Source organism: Oncorhynchus nerka, linkage group LG15, assembly GCF_034236695.1.
Source record: "Oncorhynchus nerka isolate Pitt River linkage group LG15, Oner_Uvic_2.0, whole genome shotgun sequence".
Taxonomy (NCBI): Eukaryota; Metazoa; Chordata; class Actinopteri; order Salmoniformes; family Salmonidae; genus Oncorhynchus; species Oncorhynchus nerka.
The window spans coordinates 105,717,601-105,738,366 of record NC_088410.1 but is presented as its reverse complement, the minus strand read 5'-3'; the positions used below and the strand labels follow the sequence as shown (position 1 = coordinate 105,738,366).

At 40.6% G+C, this 20,766-nt stretch overlaps 1 pseudogene; it reads left to right on the top strand.

The window, feature by feature from the left end:
* The window catches only part of LOC115118616 (synapsin-2-like), a 299,540-nt pseudogene that overhangs the window by 268,058 nt on the left and 10,716 nt on the right, over nucleotides 1-20,766 (top strand).

The following is a 20,766-nucleotide window of genomic DNA, read 5'->3' as shown; positions in this document are numbered from 1 at the left end:
CGTTTTTGCGACTGCACCTGAAGAAACTTTAAAAGTTTTTGACATTTTCCAGATTGACTGACCTTCATGTCTTAAAGTGATGATGGACTGACCTTCATGTCTTAAAGTAATGATGGTTTCTCTTTGGTTATTTGAGCTGTTCTTGACCTAATATGGACTTGGTATTTTACCAAATAGGGCTATATTATGTATACCACCCCTACCTTGGTACAACCAACTGATTGACTCAAACAAATTTAAGAAGGATAGAAATTCCAGAAATTAACTTCTAACAAGGCACATCTGTTAATTGAAATGCTTCTCATGAAACTGGCTGACAAAATGCCAAGAATGTGCAAAGCTGTCATCAAGGCAAAGGTTGGCTACTTTGAAGTATCTCAAATATAAATTATTTTTTGATTTGTTAAACACTCTTTTGGTAACCTACATGTGTTTTTTCATAGTTTTGATGTCTTCACTATTATTCTACAATGTAGAAAGTTATGAAAAAAATAAGAAAACCCCTTGAATGAGTAGGTGTGTCCAAACTTTTGACTGGTACTGTATGTATATATATATTTATAGTTCACAGGATTTAAAAAATCAAACAGCTAAATTATCCTTGGTATGACCTTATTAAAACAATTCCATATAGCTTAGTATATAATTATAGTATGCACCATAATAGGTCAAAATATTATCACAGCATGGGCTGTATTATTTTTTCCTAAAATGATTTGACCAAAGATGACCAATGCAGAAAGAATGTCACTAAAGAGCATGAATATCCAGAAACAAAAGGCTTTTCTTGAACTTTTTCCATTTGAACTTAGAGCTGAACTTTCTTCCTCTATGGGCCCCTCTATCTCTCCTTTGTCCTTGCCCTTGGCATCTTACTTGGTCCATTCTTGCTAAAAGAAATTCAGAGGCTCTTTTATGCATGAATAAGGTCTAATCGAACAATAAGTTTTGCACATGAAGAGAAGAAGAGCTTCACATTCATGGGAGTAATTTGTATCAGCTTTAGCGTTTGCATTGTGTGTGAAAGCAATGAGAAATTGCTTACACTTTAGCTAAAAATAATACTGTTGTGCTCATTAGGTTCTGATGTGGATCAAGTGGACCCCAGTTCATTAAAAGTGTCTTAGCAATCCAGAAAAACTTAAATATGTGTTACAGCTGTCACAGACCTGTATTGTACTGCTGATTATGTTGCTGATACCTGAGCTATTCCACCATGTAACTATACCCGTGCTACCTGATACCTGAGCTATTGCACCATGTAACTATACCCGTGCTATCTGATACCTGAGCTATTCCACCATGTAACTATACCCGTGCTACCTGATACCTGAGCTATTCCACCATGTAACTATACCCGTGCTACCTGATACCTGAGCTATTCCACCATGTTACTATACCCGTGCTACCTGATACCTGAGCTATTCCACCATGTAACTATACCCGTGCTACCTGATACCTGAGCTATTCCACCATGTTACTATACCCGTGCTACCTGATACCTGAGCTATTCCACCATGTAACTATACCCGTGCTACCTGTCATGATGTATGTCTATGTCTCTGTCTGTTTCAGAGGGAAGTGACAGAGCCAACCAAGAACCCCGGACAGTGGCGCCAATCTCAAGGTTGTTTACATTACATCCTAGACCGTAATGGTGTTACTGTAGAAACCAGTCAAGTTCAGGTCAAGTGATTGGCCAGTTAGAAATCTCAGGCTGGCCTCCTGAGTGGCACAGTGGTCAAATGAACTGCATCGCAGTGCTTGAGGCATCACTACAGACCCGGGATTGATCCCAGGCTGGCCATGACCGGGAGACCCATGAGGCGGCGCACAATTGGCCCAGCGTCGCCCTGGTTAGGCGATGGTTTGGCCGGCTGGGATGTCCTTGTCCCGTCGGGCTCTAGCGACTCCTTGCGGCGGGCCAGACGCATGCAAGCTGACATCGGTCACCAGGTGTACGTGTTTCCTGCGACACATTGGTAAGCTGGCTTGCAGTTTAAGCGAGGAGTGTGTAAAGAAGTAGTGCGGCTTGGCAGGGTCGTGTTTCGGAGGACGCACGCAAAAGTGCACTGTATACTGTATGTAACTGTTGTGAATTTTGTATTGTCAATTTGTTGTCTACTGTATTAAAACGCCACTTTAAACATGTACATGTTACTGCAACAAAATGTCCCCATGGGGATTATAAGCAAAGTAAAGAAAGCCATAAATGTTTAAGCCATCTGAAATATTTCTATGAGAATTAGAAAACAACGTACATTTAGTTTTTCCTGCATTAAGTACCAATTTTAAATCAACCAGGATTTTCTGCAAGGCAACCAAATCCGATTTCAGCCCCAACGTAGCCTGGTCAGCGATGAGGGCAATAGCGTACATAGCAGTGTAATCTGCATACAGATGAATGTTACAGGTTTTTGCAGATAGACTGACATTATTTTTCTAATTAGTAAAGAGGACAGGTCCCAAAATCGATCCCTGCAAATCAAATCCAATTTTATTTGTCACATACACATGGTTAGCAGATGTTAATGCGAGTGCAGCGAAATGCTTGTGCTTCTAGTTCCGACAATGCAGTAATAACCAACGAGTAATCTAGCTAACAATTCCAAAACTACTACCTTATACACACAAGTGTAAAGGGATAAAGAATATGTACATAAAGATATATGAATGAGTGATGGTACTGAGCGGCATAGGCAAGATGCAGTAGATGGTATCGAGTACAGTATATACATATGAGATGAGTATGTAAACAAAGTGGCATAGTTTAAAGTGGCTAGTGATACATGTATTACATAAAGATGTAGTAGATGATATAGAGTACAGTATATACGTATACATATGAGATAAATAATGTAAGGTATGTAAACATTATATTAAGTAGCATTGTTTAAAGTGGCTAGTGATATATTTTACATCAATTCCCATCAATTCCTATTATTAAAGTGGCTGGAGTTGAGTCAGTGTGTTGGCAGCAGCCACTCAATGTTAGTGGTGGCTGTTTAACAGTCTGATGGCCTTGAGATAGAAGCTGTTTTTCAGTCTCTCGGTCCCAGCTTTGATGCACCTGTACTGACCTCGCCTTCTGGATGATAGCGGGGTGAACAGGCAGTGGCTCGGGTGGTTGTTGTCCTTGATGATCTTTATGGCCTTCCTGTGACATCGGGTGGTGTAGGTGTCCTGGAGGGCAGGTAGTTTGCCCCCGGTGATGCGTTGTGCAGACCTCACTACCCTCTGGAGAGCCTTACGGTTGCGGGCGGAGCAGTTGCCGTACCAGGCGGTGATACAGCCCGACAGGATGCTCTCGATTGTGCATCTGTAGAAGTTTGTGAGTGCTTTTGGTGACGAGCCAAATTTCTGAGGTTGAAGAGGCACTGTTGTGCCTTCTCCACGATGCTGTCTGTGTGGGTGGACCAATTCAGTCTGTCTGTGATGTGTACGCCGAGGAACTTAAAACTTACTTCCTCTCTACTACTGTTCCATCGATGTGGATAGGGGGTGTTCCCTCTGCTGTTTCCTGAAGTCCACAATCATCTCCTTAGTTTTGTTGACGTTGAGTGTGAGGTTATTTTCCTGACACCACACTCCGAGGGCCCTCACCTCCTCCCTGTAAGCCGTCTCGTCGTTGTTGGCAATCAAGCCTACCACTGTTGTGTCGTCCGCAAACTTGATGATTGAGTTGGAGGCGTGCGTGGCAACGCAGTCGTGGGTGAACAGGGAGTACAGGAGAGGGCTCAGAACGCACCCTTGTGGGGCCCCAGTGTTGAGGATCAGCGGGGTAGAGATGTTGTTACCTACCGTCACCACCTGGGGGCGGCCCCTCAGGAAGTCCAGTACCCAGTTGCACAGGGCGGGGTCGAGACCCAGGGTCTCGAGCTTGATGACGAGTTTGGAGGGTACTATGGTGTTAAATGCTGACCTGTAGTCGATGAACAGCATTCTCACATAGGTATTCCTCTTGTCCAGATGGGTTAGGGCAGTGTGCAGTGTGGTTGAGAGTGCATCGTCTGTGGACCTATTTGGGCGGTAAGCAAATTGGAGTTTTTTTATTTTTTTATTTTGATTTCACCTTTATTTAACCAGGTAGGCTAGTTGAGAACAGGTTCTCATTTGCAACTGCGACCTGGCCAAGATAAAGCATAGCAGAGTGAACAGACAACACAGAGTTACACATGGAGTAAACAATTAACAAGTCAATAACACAGTAGAGAAAAAAAAGGGGAGTCTATATACAATGTGTGCAAAAGGCATGAGGAGGTAGGCGAATAATTACAATATTGCAGATTAACACTGGAGTGATAAATGATCAGATGATCATGTACAGGTAGAGATATTTGTGTGCAAAAGAGCAGAAAAGTAAATAAATAAAAACTGTGGGGATGAGGTAGGTGAAAATGGGTGGGCTATTTACCAATAGATTATGTACAGCTGCAGCGATCGGTTAGCTGCTCAGATAGCTGATGTTTGAAGTTGGTGAGGGAGATAAAAGTCTCCAACTTCAGCGATTTTTGCAATTCGTTCCAGTCACAGGCAGCAGAGTACTGGAACGAAAGGCGGCCGAATGAGGTGTTGGCTTTGGGGATGCTCAATGAGATACACCTGCTGGAGCGCGTGCTACGGATGGGTGTTGCCATCGTGACCAGTGAGCTGAGATAAGGCGGAGCTTTGCCTAGCATGGCCTTGTAGATGACCTGGAGCCAGTGGGTCTGGCGACGAATATGTAGCGAGGGCCAGCCGACTAGAGCATACAAGTCGCAGTGGTGGGTAGTATAAGGTGCTTTAGTGACAAAACGGATGGCACTGTGATAAACTGCATCCAGTTTGCTGAGAAGAGTGTTGGAAGCCATTTTGTAGATGACATCGCCGAAGTCGAGGATCGGTAGGATAGTCAGTTTTACTAGGGAGGCTTGGCAGCGTGAGTGAAGGAGGCTTTGTTGCGGAATAGAAAGCCGACTCTTGATTTGATTTTCGATTGGAGATGTTTGATATGGGTCTGGAAGGAGAGTTTGCAGTCTAGCCAGACACCTAGGTACTTATAGGTGTCCACATATTCAAGGTCGGAACCATCCAGTGTGGTGATGCTAGTCGGGCAAGCGGGTGCAGGCAGCGATCGGTTGAAAAGCATGCATTTGGTTTTACTAGCGTTTAAGAGCAGTTGGAGGCCACGGAAGGAGTGTTGTATGGCATTGAAGCTCGATTGGAGGTTAGATAGCACAGTGTCCAATGACGGGCCGAAAGTGTATAGAATGGTGTCGTCTGCGTAGAGGTGGATCAGGAAATCGCCCGCAGCAAGAGCAACATCATTGATATACACAGAGAAAAGAGTCGGCCCGAGAATTGAACCCTGTGGCACCCCCATAGAGACTGCCAGAGGACCGGACAACATGCCCTCCGATTTGACACACTGAACTCTGTCTGCAAAGTAATTGGTGAACCAGGCAAGGCAGTCATCCGAAAAGCCGAGGTTACTGAGTCTGCCGATAAGAATATGGTGATTGACAGAGTCGAAAGCCTTGGCAAGGTCGATGAAGACGGCTGCACAGTACTGTCTTTTATCGATGGCAGTTATGATGTCGTTTAGTACCTTGAGTGTGGCTGAGGTGCACCCGTGACCGGCTCGGAAACCAGATTGCATAGCGGAGAAGGTACGGTGGGATTCGAGATGGTCAGTGACCTGTTTGTTGACTTGGCTTTCGAAGACCTTAGATAGGCAGGGCAGAATGGATATAGGTCTGTAACAGTTTGGGTCCAGGGTGTCTCCCCCTTTGAAGAGGGGGATGACTGCGGCAGCTTTCAATCCTTGGGGATCTCAGACGATATGAAAGAGAGGTTGAACAGACTGGTAATAGGGGTTGCGACAATGGCGGCGGATAGTTTCAGAAATAGAGGGTCCAGATTGTCAAGCCCAGCTGATTTATACGGGTCCAGGTTTTGCAGCTCTTTCAGAACATCTGCTATCTGGATTTGGGTAAAGGAGAACCTTGAGAGGCTTGGGCGAGGAGCTGCGGGGGGGCCGGAGCTGTTGGCCGAGGTAGGAGTAGCCAGGCGGAAGGCATGGCCAGCCGTTGAGAAATGCTTGTTGAAGTTTTCGATAATCATGGATTTGTCGGTGGTGACCGTGTTCCCTAGCCATCTGTGCAGTGGGCAGCTGGGAGGAGGTGCTCTTGTTCTCCATGGACTTCAGTGTCCCAGAACTTTTTGGAGTTGGAGCTACAGGATGCAAACTTCTGCCTGAAGAAGCTGGCCTTAGCTTTCCTGACTGACTGCGTGTATTGGTTCCTGACTTCCCTGAACAGTTGCATATCGCGGGGACTGTTCGATGCTATTGCAGTCCGCCACAGGATGTTTTTGTGCTGGTCGAGGCCAGTCAGGTCTGGAGTGAACCAAGGACTGCATCTGTTCTTAGTTCTGCATTTTTTGAACGGAGCATGCTTATCTAATATGGTGAGGAAGTTACTCTTAAAGAATGACCAGGCATCCTCAACTGACGGGATGAGGTCAATGTCCTTCCAGGATACCCGGGCCAGGTCGATTAGAAAGGCCTGCTCACAGAAGTGTTTTAGGGAGCGCTTGACAGTGATGAGTGGTGGTCGTTTGACTGCGGCACCGTAGCGGATACAGGCAATGAGGCAGTGGTCGCTGAGATCCTGGTTGAAGACAGCGGAGGTGTATTTGGAGGGCCAGTTGGTCAAGATGACGTCTATGAGGGTGCCCTTGCTTACAGAGTTAGGGTTGTACCTGGTGGGTTCCTTGATGATTTGTGTGAGATTGAGGGCATCTAGCTTAGATTGTAGGACTGCCGGGGTGTTAAGCATATCCCAGTTTAGGTCACCTAACAGAACAAACTCAGAAGCTAGATGGGGGGCAATCAATTCACAAATGGTGTCCAGGGCACAGCTGGGAGCTGAGGGGGGTCGGTAGCAGGCGGCAACAGTGAGAGACTTATTTCTGGAGTGAGTAATTTTCAGAATTAGTAGCTCGAACTGTTTGGGTATGGACCTGGAAAGTATGACATTACTTTGCAGGCTATCTCTGCAGTAGACTGCGACTCCTCCCCCTTTGGCAGTTCTATCTTGACGGAAGATGTTATAGTTGGGTATGGAAATCTCAGAATTTTTGGTGGCCTTCCTGAGCCAGGATTCAGACACGGCAAGGACATCAGGGTTAGCAGAGTGTGCTAAAGCAGTGAGTAAAACAAACTTAGGGAGGAGGCTTCTAATGTTGACATGCATGAAACCAAGGCTTTTTCGATCACAGAAGTCAACAAATGAGGGTGCCAGGGGACATGCAGGGCCCGGGTTTACCTCCACATCACCCGCGGAACAGAGAAGGAGTAGTATGAGGGTGCGGCTAAGGGCTATCAAAACTGGTCGCCTAGAGCGTTGGGGACAGAGAATAAGAGGAGCAGGTTTCTGGGCATGGTAGAATATATTCAGGGCATAATGCACAGACAGGGGTATGGTGGGGTGCGGGTACGGCGGAGGTAAGCCCAGGCACTGGGTGATGATGAGAGAGGTTTTATCTCTGGACATGCTGGTTGTAATGGGTGAGGTCACCGCATATGTGGGAGGTGGGACAAAGGAGGTATCAGGGGTGTGAGGAATAGGACTAGGGGCTCCATTGTGAACTAAAACAATGATAACTAACCTGAGCAATAGTATACAAGGCATATTGACATTTGAGAGAGACATACAGCGATGCATACAGTGAACACAGGTGTTGAATTGGGAAAGCTAGCTAAAACAGTGGGTGAGACAACAGCTAATCAGCTAGCATAACAACAGCAGGTGAGATGGCATTGACTAGGCAACTCGGCCGACAGATAAAACAAACAAGCAGAAAGGAGTACCGTGATTAATGGACAGTCCAGCGTGCATCAGCTATGTAGCCAAGTGGGTCTAGGGTGTCAGGTAGGGTGGAGGTGATATGGTCCTTGACTAGTCTCTCAAAGCACTTCATGATGACGGAAGTGAGTGCTACGGGGCGGTAGTCGTTTAGCTCAGTTACCTTAGCTTTCTTGGGAACAGGAACAATGGTTGCCCTCTTGAAGCATGTGGGAACAGCAGACTGGGATAGGAATTGATTGAATATGTCCGTAAACACACCCGCCAGCTGGTCTGCGCATGCCCTGAGGGCGCGGCTGGGGATGCCGTCTGGGCCTGCAGCCTTGCGAGGGTTAACACGTTTAAATGTTTTACTCACCTCGGCTGCAGTGAAGGAGAGTCCGCATGTTTTGGTTGCGGGCCGTGTCAGTGGCACTGTATTGTCCTCAAAGCTGGCAAAAAAGTTATTTAGTCTGCCTGGGAGCAAGGCATCCTGGTCCGTGACTGGGCTGGTTTTCTTTTTGTAATCCATGATTGACTGTAGACCCTGCCACATACCTCTTGTGTCTGAGCCGTTGAATTGCGATTCTACTTTGTCTCTATACTGACGCTTAGCTTGTTTGATTGCCTTGCGGAGGGAATAGCTACACTGTTTGTATTCGGTCATGTTTCCGGTCACCTTGCCCTGATTAAAAGCAGTGGTTCGCGCTTTCAGTTTCACGCGACTGCTGCCATCAATCCACGGTTTCTGGTTTGGGAATGTTTTAATCGTTGCTATGGGAACGAATCTTCAACGCATGTTCTAATGAACTCACTCACCGAATCAGTGTATTCGTCAATATTGTTGTTTGACGCAATACGAAATATATCCCAGTCCACGTGATGGAAGCTGTCTTGAAGCGTAGAATCAGATTGGTCGGACCAGCGTTGAACAGACCTCAGCGTGGGAGCTTCTTGTTTTAGCTTCTGTCTGTAGGCAGGGATCAACAAAATGGAGTCGTGGTCAGCTTTTCCGAATGGAGGGCGGGGGAGGGCCTTATATGCATCGCGGAAGTTAGAATAGCAATGATCCAAGGTTTTACCGGCCCTGGTTGCGCAATCGATATGCTGATACAATTTAGGGAGTCTTGTTTTCAGATTAGCCTTGTTAAAATCCCCAGCTACAATGAATGCAGCCTCAGGATGTGTGGATTCCAGTTTGCAAAGAGTCAAATAAAGTTCGTTCAGAGCCATCGATGTGTCTGCTTGGGGGGAATATATACGGCTGTGATTATAATCGAAGAGAATTCCCTTGGTAGATAATGCGGTCGACATTTGATTGTGAGGAATTCTAAATCAGGTGAACAGAAGGACTTGAGTTCCTGTATGTTGTTGTGACCACACCACGTCTCGTTAACCATAAAGCATACGCCCCCGCCCCTCTTCTTACCAGAAAGATGTTTGTTTCTGTCGGCGCGATGCGTGGAGAAACCAGCTGGCTGCACCGACTCCGATAGCGTCTCTCCAGTGAGCCATGTTTCCGTGAAGCAAAGAATGTTACAGTCCCTGATGTCCCTCTGGAATGCTACCCTTGCTCAGATTCCATCAACCTTGTTGTCAAGAGACTGGACATTGGCGAGTAGTATGCTAGGGAGTGGCGCGCGATGTGCCCGTCTCCGGAGCCTGACCAGAAGACCGCTTCGTTTGCCTCTTTTACAACGTCGTTGTTTTGGGTCGCAGGCTGGGATCCATTCCGTTGTCCTGGGTGAAAGGCAGAACACAGGACCCGCCCCGGGAAAGTCATATTCTTGGTCGTGCTGATGGTGAGTTGACGCCGCTCTTATATTCAGTAGTTCTTCTCGACTGTATGTAATGAAACCTAAGATGACCTGGGGTACCAATGTAAGAAGTAACACGTAAAAAAACAAAAAACTGCATAGTTTCCTAGGAACGCGAAGCGAGGCGGCCATCTCTGTCGGCGCCAGAAGTGTTGTCCCAAGACACCTTGGGGTAACATTGAGGTAACTTCATTTGACACCATCAGAATGCACACATTGTGCCTTATCTGACAGACAGTTCCCAAACCACTTGCAAGAAACCTGTTCGAGACCCATTTCAGACAACCTTTGAATGAGTAGGGGTCGACAGGATAGGTTTATAAATATGTCAGCACAGTGATTCCTATGATCTAAGCAATTTAATACAACATTTAAGACAAGCATAGCAGCTGAAACAGTGCTATGTCCAGGTCTAAAACCAGACTGGTGCACATTAACAATATCATCTGAAGTTTAAAAGGTTCCTAGCTGAGAGTTTGCCAGTGTTTCTAATATTTTTGCAATGCATGATAGTTTAGAAATCGGATGGTTGTTATCTCGGTCAGATGTACATAGCCCACCTATAATTTAGCCCAAACAACTACCTCTTTCCCAACTGTATTTAATTAATTTATTTATTTTGCTCCTTTGCACCCCATTATTTTTATTTCTACTTTGCACATTCTTCCATTGCAATACTACCATTCCAGTGTTTTACTTGCTATATTGTATTTACTTTGCCACCATGGCCTTTTTTGCCTTTACCTCCCTTCTCACCTCATTTGCTCACATTGTATATAGACTTGTTTATACTGTATTATTGACTGTATGTTTGTTTTACTCCATGTGTAACTCTGTGTCGTTGTATCTGTCGAACTGCTTTGCTTTATCTTGGCCAGGTCGCAATTGTAAATGAGAACTTGTTCTCAACTAGCCTACCTGGTTAAATAAAGGTGAAATAAAAAAATTAAGTTAAACACAAAATAATACATAGTACAGTAATACATAGTACAGTAGTACATACAACAATACATTGTACTGTAACACATAGTACAGTAGTACATACAGTAATACATAGTACAGTAGTACATACAGTAATACATAGTACAGTAGTACATACAGTAATACATAGTACAGTAGTACATACAGTAATACATAGTACAGTAGTATATACAGTAATACATAGTACATTTATATATAAAATAATACATAGTAGAGTAATACATATAATAATACATAGTACCGTAATATGTAGTAAAGTAAGACATAAAGTAATAGATACTACAGTAATACATACAGTAATATATAGTACAGTAAAAAATAGTATGATAATAAATACAGTAATACATGAATTAACATTTCATACAGAAATGAATAGTAGAGAAATACATACAATAATACGTAGTACAATAATTCTTACAGTAATACATAATACAGTAAAACAAACAGTAATACATACAGTAATTCATACTGTAGTAATACATAGTAGAGTAATACACACTATAGTAATACATACAGTAATACACAGTAGAGAAATATATACAGTAATACATAGTAAAGTAAAACATACAGTAATACACAGTAGAGTAATACATACATAGTACTACATACAGTAATACAAAGTACAGTAATAAAGAGTACAGTAATACAAAAATGAATACATACTACTAGTAATACATAGTACAATAATAAATACAGTTTAATATAGTATGGTGATACATAGTACCTTAGTACATACGTTAATTCATAGTACAGTAATAAATACAGTTTAATATAGTATGGTGATACATAGTACCTTAGTACATACGTTAATTCATAGTACAGTAATATATACAGTTTAATATAGTATGGTGATACATAGTACCTTAGTACATACGTTAATTCATAGTACAGTAATATATACAGTTTAATATAGTATGGTGATACATAGTACCTTAGTACATACGTTAATTCATAGTACAGTAATATATACAGTTTAATATAGTATGGTGATACATAGTACCTTAGTACATACGTTAATTCATAGTACAGTAATATATACAGTTTAATATAGTATGGTGATACATAGTACCTTAGTACATACGTTAATTCATAGTACAGTAATATATACAATAATACATATTATTGTAATACGTACAGTCATGCGTAATACAACAATACATAGTACATTACTACATACAGCAATACATAGTACAGTAAAACATACAGTCGTGGCCAAAAGTTTTGAGAATGACACAAATATTAATTTCCACAAAGTTTGCTGCTTCAGTGTCTAGATATTTTTGTCAGATGTTACTATGGAATACTGAAGTATAATCACAAGCATTTCATAAGTGTCAAAGGCTTTTATTGACAATTACATGAAGTTGATGCAATATTTGTAGTGTTGACCCTTCTTTTTCAAGACCACTGCAATCCGCCCTGGCATGCTGTCAATTAACTTCTGGGCCACATCCTGACTGATGGCAGCCCAGTCTTGCATAATCAATGCTTGGACTTTGTCAGAATTTGTGGGGTTTTGTTTGTCCACCCGCCTCTTGAGGATTGACCACAAATTCTCAATGGGATTAAGGTTTAAGGTTAAGGTTTAGGTTTAGGTTAAGGTATAGTTTCCTGGCCATATTCATGGCTGTGTTCTTAGGCAAAACTGTGAGTGAGCCCACTCCCTTGGCTGAGAAGCAACCCCACACATGGTCTCAGGATGCTTTACTGTTGGCATGACAAAGGACTGATGGTAGCGCTCATCTTGTCTTCTCCGGACAAGCTTTTTTACGGATGCCCCTAACAATCGAAAAGGGGATTCATCAGAGAAAATGACTTTACCCCAGTCCTCAGCAGTCCAATCCCAGTACCTTTTGCAGAATATCAGTCTGTCCCTGATGTTTTTCCTGGAGAGAAGTGGCTTCTTTGCTGCCCTTCTTGACACCAGGCCATCCTCCAAACGTCTAATTCATAGTACAGTAATACATATTGTAATACATAGTAGAGTTACACATACAGTAATACATTGTACAGTAATACATAGTAGAGCAAAACAAATAGTAATACATAGTAGAGTTACACATACAGTAATACATTGTACAGTAATTCATAGTACAGTAATACATACAGTAGTACATAGTAAAGTTACACATACAGTAATACATAGTAGAGCAAAACAAATAGTAATACATAGTAAAGTTACACATACAGTAATACATTGTACAGTAATTCTTAGTGCAGTAATACATACAGAAGTACATGTTAGGGTAATACATAGTACTGTAATTCATAGTACTGTAATACATTTTACAGTAATACATTGTACAGTAATACATAGTAGAGTAATACATACTTTAATATATAGTGCAGTAATACAAAGTACAGTAATACATAGTACAGTAACACAGTGCAGTAATACATAGTGCAGTAATTCATAGTATTTATAGTACATAAATGCATAGTACAGTAATACATATAATAACATATAGTGCAGTAATACAAATTATAGTAAAACAAATAGTAATACATAGTAAAGTTACACACACATACAATGTACAGTAATGCTTAGTAATACATACAGAAATACATGTTAGGGTAATACATAGTACTGTAATTCATAGTACAGTAATACAATTTACAGTAATACATTGTACAGTAATACATAGTAGAGTAATACATACTTTAATATATAGCACAGTAATACAAAGTACAGTAATACATAGTACAGCAATACATACAGTAATACATAGTACAGTAATACATAGTATAGTAATACATAGTATAGTAATACATAGTATAGTAATACATAGTATAGTGATACATACAGTAATAAATAGTATAGTAATACATAGTATAGTAATACATAGTATAGTAATACATAGTATAGTGATACATACAGTAATACATACAGTAATACATAGTATAGTAATACATAGTATAGTAATACATACAGTAATACATAGTATAGTAATACATAGTATAGTAATACATCAGTAATACATAGTATTGTAATACATACAGTAATACATAGTATAGTAATACATAGTATAGTGATACATACAGTAATACATAGTATAGTAATACATAGTATAGTGATACATACAGTAATACATAGTATAGTAATACATACAGTAATACATAGTATAGTAATACATAGTATAGTAATACATCAGTAATACATAGTATTGTAATACATACAGTAATACATAGTAGAGTATTACATACAGTAATACATAGTGCTGTAATACATACAGTAAAATATAGTACAGTAATACATACAGTAATACATAGTATAGTAATACATCAGTAATACATAGTATAGTGATACATACAGTAATACATAGTGCAGTAATACATACAGTAATACATAGTAGAGTATTACATACAGGAATACATAGTGCTGTAATACATATAGTAAAATATAGTACAGTAATACATACAGTAATACATAGTGCAGTAATACATAGTATAGTAATACATACAGTAATACATAGTATAGTAATACATACAGTAATACATAGTATAGTAATACATAGTATAGTAATACATACAGTAATACATAGTATAGTAATACATAGTATAGTAATACATACAGTAATACATAGTATAGTAATACATACAGTAATACATAGTATAGTAATACATAGTATAGTAATACATACAGTAATACATAGTAGAGTAATACATACAGTAATACATAGTATAGTAATACATAGTATAGTAATACATACAGTAATACATAGTATAGTAATACATAGTATAGTAATACATACAGTAATACATAGTATAGTGATACATACAGTAATACATAGTATAGTGATACATACAGTAATACTTAGTGCAGTAATACATAGTCTAGTAATACATAGTATAGTAATACATAGTATAGTAATACATACAGTAATACATAGTATAGTAATACATACAGTAATACATAGTATAGTGATACATACAGTAATACTTAGTGCAGTAATACATAGTCTAGTAATACATAGTATAGTAATACATAGTATAGTAATACATAGTATAGTAATACATACAGTAATACATAGTATAGTGATACATACAGTAATACTTAGTGCAGTAATACATAGTCTAGTAATACATACAGTAATACATAGTATAGTAATACATACAGTAATACATAGTATAGTAATACATACAGTAATACATAGTATAGTAATACATACAGTAATACATAGTATAGTGATACATACAGTAATACTTAGTGCAGTAATACATAGTCTAGTAATACATAGTATAGTAATACATAGTATAGTAATACATAGTATAGTAATACATACAGTAATACATAGTATAGTGATACATACAGTAATACTTAGTGCAGTAATACATAGTCTAGTAATACATACAGTAATACATAGTATAGTAATACATACAGTAATACATAGTATAGTAATACATAGTATAGTAATACATACAGTAATACATAGTATAGTAATACATAGTATAGTAATACATACAGTAATACATAGTATAGTAATACATAGTATAGTAATACATACAGTAATACATAGTATAGTAATACATAGTATAGTGATACATACAGTAATACATAGTATAGTAATACATACAGTAATACATAGTGCAGTAATACATAGTCTAGTAATACATAGTATAGTAATACATACAGTAATACATAGTATAGTAATACATACAGTAATACATAGTATAGTAATACATACAGTAATACATAGTAGAGTATTACATACAGTAATACATAGTGCTGTAATACATATAGTAAAATATAGTACAGTAATACATACAGTAATACATAGTATAGTGATACATACAGTAATACGCAGTACATAGTAGAGTAATACATACTTTAAAATATAGCACAGTAATACAAAGTACAGTAATACATAGTACAGCAATACATACAGTAATACATAGTACAGTAATACATAGTACAGTAATTCATAGTACTGTAATACATAGTACATAAATACATGGTACAGTACTACATATAATAACACTTAGTGCAGTAATACATAGTATAGTAATACATACAGTAATACATAGTATAGTAATACATCAGTAATACATAGTATTGTAATACATACAGTAATACATAGTAGAGTATTACATACAGTAATACATAGTGCTGTAATACATACAGTAAAATATAGTACGGTAATACATAGTATAGTAATACATCAGTAATACATAGTATTGTAATACATACAGTAATACATAGTAGAGTATTACATACAGTAATACATAGTGCTGTAATACATACAGTAAAATATAGTACAGTAATACATAGTATAGTAATACATAGTATAGTAATACATACAGTAGTACATAGTATAGTAATACATAGTATAGTAATACATACAGTAATACATAGTATAGTAATACATACAGTAATACATAGTATAGTGATACATACAGTAATACATAGTAGAGTATTACATACAGTAATACATAGTATAGTAATACATAGTATAGTAATACATACAGTAATACATAGTATAGTAATACATACAGTAATACATAGTAGAGTATTACATACAGTAATACATAGTGCTGTAATACATATAGTAAAATATAGTACAGTAATACATACAGTAATACATAGTATAGTAATACATACAGTAATACATAGTAGAGTATTACATACAGTAATACATAGTCTAGTAATACATACAGTAATACATAGTATAGTAATACATACAGTAATACATAGTATAGTAATACATACAGTAATACATAGTATAGTAATACATACAGTAATACATAGTAGAGTAATACATACAGTAATACATAGAGTAATACATAATACTGTAATACATAGTGCAGTAATACATAGTATAGTAATACATACAGTAATACATAGTATAGTAATACATAGTATAGTAATACATACAGTAATACATAATACAGTAATACATAGTAGAGTAATACATACAGTAATACATAGTAGAGTAATACATACAGTAATACATAGAGTAATACATAATACTGTAATACATAGTGCAGTAATACATAGTACAGCAATACATTATACAGTAATACATACAGTAATACATGGTATAGTAAGTAATACATTGTACAGTAATACATAGTACAGTAATACATTGTACAGTAATACATACAGTAATACATAGAGTAATACATAATACTGTAATACATAGTGCAGTAATACATAGTGCAGTAATACATTGTACAGTAATACATACAGTAATACATAGAGTAATACATAATACTGTAATACATAGTGCAGTAATACATTGTACAGTAATGCATACAGTAATACATGGTATAGTAAGCAATACATTATACAGTAATACATACAGTAATACATAGTACAGTAATACATTGTACAGTAATACATAGTACAGTAATACATTGTACAGTAATACATAGTACAGTAATGTAGACCATATATTATGCTCTGCTCCGTCATCTCAGTGGATGAGACATATTTTCAGATGAATTATAGTTTGATTCTCTGCTTGTGTTTATACATTGCAGACATACATTTGAATATTACGGTATGTCTGTTCAACCTCCCCAAGTTCTCCCATGTCACCCCGCTCCTCGTACACTCTACTGGCTTCCAGTTGATGCTCTCATTCACTTTAGAACCTGTAGCTGCAATACTTTTTATATGAGTATACTACATATGGAATGTATAAAGATATAATCAATCTACTACATATAGAACTACATAGAATACAACATATAGAAGAGGTTACATATACGATATTCAACACACTATCCCACATCTCCCTGCATAAAACCACATTATCAAACAAGCTAAGCGTCAGTATAGAGACCAAGTAGAATCTCAATTCAACGGCTCAGACACAAGAGGTATGTGGCAGGGTCTACAGTCAATCACGGATTACAAAAAGAGAACCAGCACCGTCACGGACCAGGATGTCTTGCTCCCAGGCAGACTAAATAACTTTTTTGCCCGCTTTGAGGACAATACAGTGCCACTGACACTGCCCGCAACTAAAACATGCGGACTCTCCTTCACTGCAGCCGACGTGAGGAAAACATTTAAACGTGTCAACCCTCGCAAGGCTGCAGGCCCAGACGGCATCCCGAGCCGCGCCCTCAGAGCATGCGCAGACCAGCTGGCTGGTGTGTTTACGGACACATTCAATCAATCCCTATCCCAGTCTGTTGTTCCCACATGCTTCAAGAGGGCAACCATTGTTCCTGTTCCCAAGAAAACTAAGGTAACTGAGCTAAACGACTACCGCCCCGTAGCACTCACTTCCGTCATCATGAAGTGCTTTGAGAGACTAGTCAAGGACCATATCACCTCCACCCTACCTGATAGCCTAGACCCACTCCAATTTGCTTACCGCCCAAATAGGTCCACAGACGATGCAATCTCAACCACACTGCCCTAACCCATCTGGACAAGAGGAATACCTATGTGAGAATGCTGTTCATCGACTACAGCTCGGCATTTAACACCATAGTGCCCTCCAAGCTCGTCATCAAGCTCGAGACCCTGGGTCTCGACCCCGCCCTGTGCAACTGGGTACTGGACTTCCTGACGGGCCGCCCCCAGGTGGTGAGGGTAGGCAACAACATCTCCACCCCGCTGATCCTCAACACGGGGGCCCCACAAGGGTGCGTTCTGAGCCCTCTCCTGTACTCCCTGTTCACGCACGACTGCGTGGCCACGCACGCCTCCAACTCAATCATCAAGTTTGCGGACGACACAACAGTGGTAGGCTTGATTACCAACAACGACGAGACGGCCTATAGGGAGGAGGTGAGGGCCCTCGGAGTGTGGTGTCAGGAAAATAACCTCACACTCAATGTCAACAAAACTAAGGAGATGATTGTGGACTTCAGGAAACAGCAGAGGGAACACCCCCTATCCACATCGATGGAACAGTAGTGGAGAGGGTAGTAAGTTTTAAGTTCCTCGGCATACACATCACAGACAAACTGAATTGGTCCACCCACACAGACAGCATCGTGAAGAAGGCGCAGCAGCGCCTCTTCAACCTCAGGAGGCTGAAGAAATTCGGCTTATCACCAAAAGCACTCACAAACTTGGTACGGCAACTGCTCCGCCCACAACCGTAAGCCTCTCCAGAGGGTAGTGAGGTCTGCACAACGCATCACCGGGGGCAAACTACCTGCCCTCCAGGACACCTACACCACCAAATGTCACAGGAAGGCCATAAAGATCATCAAGGACAGCAACCACCCGAGCCACTGCCTGTTCACCCCGCTATCATCCAGAAGGCGAGGTCAGTACAGGTGCATCAAAGCTGAGACCGAGATACTGAAAAACAGCTTCTATCTCAAGGCCATCAGACTGTTAAACAGCCACCACTAACATTGAGTGGCTGCTGCCAATACACTGACTCAACTCCAGCCACTTTAATAATGGGAATTGATGGGAAATTATGTAAAATATATCACTAGCCACTTTAAACAATGCTACCTAATATAATGTTCCTACATTATTCATCTCATATGTATACGTATATACTGTACTCTATATCATCTACTGCATCCTTATGTAATACATGTATCACTAGCCACTTTACCTATGCCACTTTGTTTACATACTCATCTCATATGTATATACTGCACTCAATACCATCTACTGTATGTTGCCTATGCCGCTCTGTACCATCACTCATTCATATATCTTTATGTACATATTCTTTATCCCCTTACACTTGTGTCTATAAGGTAGTAGTTTTGGAATTGTTAGCTAGATTACTTGTTGGTTATTACTGCATTGTCGGAACTAGAAGCACAAGCATTTCGCTACTCTCGCACTAACATCCTTATCATTTATCGCCCTCCAGGTTCCCTCGGAGAGTTCATCAATGAGCTTGATGCCTTGATAAGCTCCTTTCCTGAGGACGGCTCACCTCTCACAGTTCTGGGCGACTTTAACCTCCCCACGTCTACCTTTGACTCATTCCTCTCTGCCTCCTTCTTTCCACTCCTCTCCTCTTTTGACCTCACCCTCTCACCTTCCCCCCCTACTCACAAGGCAGGCAATACGCTCGACCTCATCTTTACTAGATGCTGTTCCTCCACTAACCTCATTGCAACTCCCCTCCAAGTCTCCGACCACTACCTTGTATCCTTTTCCCTCTCGCTCTCATCCAACACTTCCCACACTGCCCCTACTCGGATGGTATCGCGCCGTCCCAACCTTCGCTCTCTCTCCCCCGCTACTCTCTCCTCTTCCATCCTATCATCTCTTCCCTCTGCTCAAACCTTCTCCAACCTATCTCCTGATTCTGCCTCCTCAACCCTCCTCTCCTCCCTTTCTGCATCCTTTGACTCTCTATGTCCCCTATCCTCCAGGCCGGCTCGGTCCTCCCCTCCCGCTCCGTGGCTCGATGACTCATTGCGAGCTCACAGAACAGGGCTCCGGGCAGCCGAGCGGAAATGGAGGAAAACTCGCCTCCCTGCGGACCTGGCATCCTTTCACTCCCTCCTCTCTACATTTTCCTCCTCTGTCTCTGCTGCTAAAGCCACTTTCTACCACTCTAAATTCCAAGCATCTGCCTCTAACCCTAGGAAGCTCTTTGCCACCTTCTCCTCCCTCTTGAATCCTCCTCCCCCTCCCCCCTCCCTCTCTGCAGATGACTTCGTCAACCATTTTGAAAAGAAGGTCGACGACATCCGATCCTCGTTTGCTAAGTCAAACGACACCGCTGGTTCTGCTCACACTGCCCTACCCTGTGCTCTGACCTCTTTCTCCCTCTCTCTCCAGATGACATCTCGCGTCTTGTGACGGCCGGCCGCCCAACAACCTGCCCGCTTGACCCTATCCCCTCCTCTCTTCTCCAGACCATCTCATTTACATTTAAGTCATTTAGCAGACGCTCTTATCCAGAGCGACTTACAAATTGGTGCTTTCACCTTATGACATCCAGTGGAACAGCCACTTTACAATAGTGCATCTAGGTCTTTTAAGGGGGGGAGGGAGGGGGAGAAGGATTACTTTATCCTATCCTAGGTATTCCTTAAAGAGGTGGGGTTTCAGATGTCTCCGGAAGGTGGTGATTGACTCCGCTGTCCTGGCGTCGTGAGGGAGTTTGTTCCACCATTGGGGGCCAGAGCAGCGAACAGTTTTGACTGGGCTGAGCGGGAACTGTACTTCCTCAGTGGTAGGGAGGCGAGCAGGCCAG